Genomic DNA, 5,302 nt, shown 5'->3' on the forward strand with positions numbered 1-5,302 from the left:
CCATGTTGCAACATGTATAGCACATTGGACTTCTAGTAATACCAGCAGAAAGAAAGGAAGCACTAAGAGAATTAGAAAGACAGAGAGAAATCCCCAATGACATCATAACCCTAGGGATCAAGCTGTAGGTGTCTAATGATGGATCCATATCTGCACATCTCAGTTATATAAGCAAATATATTCTAATTTACTGCTTAGGTCAGGAGAGTTGGTTTTTTTTTTTTTTTTTTTCCAATATGGTAATGCAGAAACTGCCTGGAAAATCCCATGAATGGAGGAGCCTAGTGGGCTACAGTCCATGGGGTTGCTAGGAGTCAGACACAACTGAGCGACTTCACTTTCACTTTTCACTTTTCATGCATTGGAGAAGGAAATGGCAGCCCACTCCAGTGTTCTTGTCTTGAGAATCCCAGGGACGGGGGAGCCTGGTGGGCTGCCGTCTATGGGGTCGCACAGAGTCGGACACGACTGAAGCAACTTAGCAGCAGCAGCAGCAATGCAGAAACATGCTATATCCTGTACTTTCTGGTGTTTTATTTGAGTAGATACCTATTTTTAAAAAATTCTTTTTAATAAACTCATTCAGAAATGAGTAGAAATTTCCAAGCTCATATTCATATTTAGTGTTACAATGTCACTGTAAGCAATATTTTTAGAAAAGATTCTAAACAGGCTTCTAGTATTACAATCTTATTTATCTGTACTATCAAATCAATATAATCTTGGCACTAAAACTTCCATTTTACATAGTTTTACGCAGTTTAATGTTAACACTTTGGCCACCTGATGCAAAGAACCAACTCATTGGAAAAGACCCCGATGCTGGCAAAGTTTGAAGGCAGGAAAAGGGGATGACAGAGGAAGAGATGGTTGGATGGCATCACTGACTCAATGGACATGGGTTTGAGCAAGCTCCAGGAGATAGTGAAGGACAGGGAAGCCTGGCATGCAGGAGTTCATGGGATCACAAAGAGTCAGACAGGACTGAGTGACTGAACAACAACAGCAATGTTAAACCACCGTCAAGAACAGCTGAAGGAAAGAATGGAATACTCTTGGGCATAGAAAGATTTCTTAAGAGTACCTAGCTGCCAGATAAGCTCTGCAAAAAAGAAAAAAGAAAAAGAAAAGAAAGAAAGAAAAACCAAAATAAAAAACTCCTGTTCACCAGGTGAAGTAGGATGCCAGGAAGCCCAAGGGCATTTGGCATTATGCAAATTTGGTTGAGCTCTTTCTACCAGTCCCACATAGATTTAACATTTCAAATTTCCTGAGAATGAAGGCAGCACATGAACAATTTCACATGAAGGTAAAAGTGTCCATGAAAACATAACTATGAGCGACTGAACTGAACTGAACTGAAGACACTGTGTGAACTTTTTTTACTCTATATCATTGGTCATACCACACTTGAATTATTCATTAGCTTAACTGTGAATGTTCAAATTTTGACGACTGGGTCAAGCACACCGCCCCCTAGGATTTTGGTTATTTCCTTTTCTAGAAAATTTAGACTCCGAGTTCTCTGTCATGAACAGAAATTAATTCTAACTTGAGCAAAAGGCATTTGTGTGTGAGGATGGATCTTAGGGTGTGTGTGGAGCCCTATGAGTAGAGCCTCATAGAATTGATACAAGGTAGCATAGTAGACTTGGAAACAGGAAGAAACCAAGGGAGAAATAAACCAAACACACACCTATATACAACAGGACACAGCCTGGGAGGAGATCTCCACCTACTACACGAGAAATGACATACCTCCATCATTCCCTCTCCATCATTTAGTCGAGATGCAGATTCCCAGGAGATATTCATCATGTGGTCAGATGGAGTCAGCAAGCAGGGAAAGAAAGTCTCTTTGGTATTTCTGCAAGGAGAAGCAGACACTTGGATTTACTCTCCCCAAAGAAATCTGAGTACTATTATGGGTTCTATCCAGACAAAAGGGTGAGCCTGGCAACCGCAGTACCTGTAGAACAGGAATCCAAAGTGACTGTTAACTCCTCAGCAAGCCAGGATACTAAAGGAGTAAACAGCATGGTTACCGTCATTTTGTTTTGCTGTTTTAAGCTGGTCAGAAAATTGAAAAGGTTCTAGAAATATACATCTCAAAGGTAACGTGCTATCACGTGGTAGGGCAGGTTCAGAGTGGGAACTACTTGGAGATGATATTTGTGATGATGCTGCATGACTCCGAAACATTATAAGAGGAAAAAGCTCGAGACTGTAAGCCTGCAAGCTATTTTCTGTTGCTTAAAGAGACTGGCTCCCTTACAATGAAAGAAATGAGTGTTAGTTGCTCAGTTATGTCTGACTCTTTGCAACCCCATGGACTGTAGCCCACAAGGCTCTCTCTGTCCATGGGGTTTCCCAAGCAAGAATGCTGGACCTTCCTGACCCAGGGATTGAACCCAGGTGACCTGCATTGCAGACAGATTCTTTACCATCTGAGCCACCAGGGAAGCCCAGATCCCTTGCAAATTAAAAAAGCAGGCTTCCTAAGGGAGAAGGGCTGACTTCTCAAATTCACCTTTAAGGAGAAGATAGCAAGTAAGTCAGTAAATTCGTGAAAAATGCTTTTATTGGAAATATCACACTGAGCAAGACAACAAGGTAACATATTTATTTCAAGTCTTTTGTCCTCTAGGTTTCTAGTAAGCAAACGTGGTTATTCTCATCTATAGAATCTGCATGATGAGCCTATTTTCCGAGCACCTTATCTTTGCCATATTGGATTATTTAAAGCTAACTGAAGAAGAGAGTTCATCCTTAGACTGAAAGCCTGCGAACAAAAGCCTTGAGGTCTGTGTCAATTGTAGCTAAGCAACACACAAGAAGAGATGGTTGCAGGGAGGAAGGGGAAAAACGCATCATTGTTCTTTAACTACCAACCCATTTCCTTTACACTCAAAAGAATAATAATAGAAAAAAGCAATCACACTTTCCTATAAGCAGCCCTTTGTAATTGTAATTCACTAGTGCCATATCTAAATACTCAGAGGGTTTGACAGTCCTGTCCATTACAACGCACCCTCACCATGTCGCTGCCTCAGAGGAATAGAGGCAAAATGACATTCAACTAGCCAAATAGAAGAACCCAGGGAAAAACTATACATATGATGTGCCACTTGGATATAGCTTTGCAAAATGTGTCTTTTCCCTCTATCTTTTGTGCACCCAGCACAACTGCACACTTCACACACATTTCTACAACAAAACTCATTTCTCTAAAATAGAAAAAAATCCATATCTAGAAAAGACTCAGCTGCTGCTAAGTCGCTTCAGTCGTGTCCGACTCTGTGCGACCCCATAGACAGCGGCCCACCAGGCTCCCCCGTCCCTGGGATTCTCCAGGCGAGAACACTGGAGTGGGTTGCCATTTCCTTCTCCAATGCATGAAGGTGAAAAGTGAAAGTGAAAAGTGAAAGTGAAGTTGCTCAGTCGTGTCCGACTCTTAATGACCCCATGGACTGCAGCCTACCAGGCTCCTCCGTCCATGGGAGTTTCCAGGCAAGAGTACTGGAGTGGGGTGCCATTGCCTTCTCCAAGAAAAGACTCTAGTTATAGTAAAATTGATTTAGATTCTGTTATGACCTAGGCAGGGTTAGTTAGAAATTAAGGTTAAAAAAGAAGTATCATCTCTTCACTTTGTCTTTTTCTTTATTGCTATCGAGAAGCACAGTACAAAATTGTAGGCAGGTAGAGTATAAAAGTAAGATTCAGTTACGGCATCCTCTCTAATATTTTTCTTTTATGCAATAGTTCCACAAAAATGAAGACTACAAATACAACATTGTAAAGCAACTAAACTATACTCCAATAAAAATTAATTTTAAAAATGTAGACCACATTTATATACACACTAAGGAAAATATTTATAGATCCATTGCAAAGCAGGTATCAATACTATGGATATAGTCACCTTATATTCAATTCAAAAAGATATATTCAATTATATATATATATAATTTAAAAATAAAAAATAAACTGAAAATTCCCATTCTCTCCCTTTCTTTCCTTATATTCATTTTGAAATAATTTGCACTGTGTATATATCAATATTTAGTATGATCAGGTGTTGACTTAGTAAGAAGTCTAATTTTTTGATTATTTGTTAATGAGCATTCCTTCAAAAACACACATATATACAACATCTTTCAACCTGCTTTGCACGTTATAAGAACCCAATGAATTTTGCATAAATGCAGGAACATTGAGTTTATTATTTAATTAATAAAAATAAAGCAAAGAATGCTTGGTTATCACTGAAGTTACACCCTATGAGGGCAGGAACTTTGACTGTTTTATGAACTGCTCTATTCCCAACATGAAGAAGACAGCCCAATTCATTAAATATTAGCTATGTGCTAATATTACGGTTGAATCTAAAGCCTGGATATGTGTAGAGGATTATTGTGTAGCAAATTCAGTCCCTCTGAAGGTAGGAGGAAGAGATGACTCCTATGATGGAAGTGATAAAGCCAGAGCATTGCTAAGGTGTTGACCTTATACAAATAGACTGCCAGTTATTTCTCTAGCAAAATGGGTTTATTTGGGATCAGCAACGAGTTGTGATTCAGAGTCTGCAATTACAGGGAACAACACACAAGTTCCTGCAAAACAAGGAACAGAGCAAAGGGAATTTGGGAAGGCCATGGTAAACAAAGAGACCACTGGAGGAAATGAGAGCTGAAAGCAGAGTGGGTTTTCATTGGCTGAGTTGTGGCAGCCCCTCATTGGTTGAAGTTTTTCCAGGTGAGATGAGAAAGTCCTTCTACTCCCTGTTGGACCCTGCCTTGGTCATGTGTAATGATAGCACCCTCTTTTGGCCTCCTGACTCTATTTTGATTCAGTTCAGTTCAGTTCAGTCACTTAGTCGTGTCCTACTCTTTGCGACCCCATGGACTGCAGCACACCAGGCTTCCTTGTCCATCACCAACTCCCAGAGCTTGCTCAAACTCATGTCCATTGAGTTGGGGTGATGCCATCCAACCATCTCATCCTCTGTCATCCACTTCTCCTCCTGCCTTCAATCTTTTCCAGCATCAGGGTCTTTTCCAATGAGTCAGTTCTTCACATCAGGTGGCCAAAGTATTGGAGTTTCAGCTTCAGCATTAGTCCTTCCAATGAATCTTCAGGACTGATTTCCTCAGGATTGACTGGTTTGATCTCCTTGCAGTCCAAGGGACTCTCAAGAGTCTTCTCCAATACCACAGTTCAAAAGCATCAATTCTTCAGTGCTCAGCTTTCTTTATGGTCCAACTTTCACATGCTTACATGACTACTGGAAAAACCATAGCTT

At 40.3% G+C, this 5,302-nt stretch overlaps 1 long non-coding RNA gene across 1 annotated transcript; it reads right to left on the bottom strand.

The window, feature by feature from the left end:
• Window positions 1–282: 282 nt before the first annotated feature.
• Window positions 283–2,354, bottom strand: LOC129627308 (uncharacterized). The gene is made up of 3 exons (XR_008702541.1): window positions 1,970–2,354; window positions 1,759–1,867; window positions 283–549 (listed from the first exon to the last, which is right to left on the bottom strand). It is a non-coding gene; the product is annotated as an uncharacterized LOC129627308 (long non-coding RNA).
• Window positions 2,355–5,302: the final 2,948 nt, after the last annotated feature.

Source organism: Bubalus kerabau, chromosome 14, assembly GCF_029407905.1.
Source record: "Bubalus kerabau isolate K-KA32 ecotype Philippines breed swamp buffalo chromosome 14, PCC_UOA_SB_1v2, whole genome shotgun sequence".
Classification (NCBI taxonomy): Eukaryota; Metazoa; Chordata; class Mammalia; order Artiodactyla; family Bovidae; genus Bubalus; species Bubalus kerabau.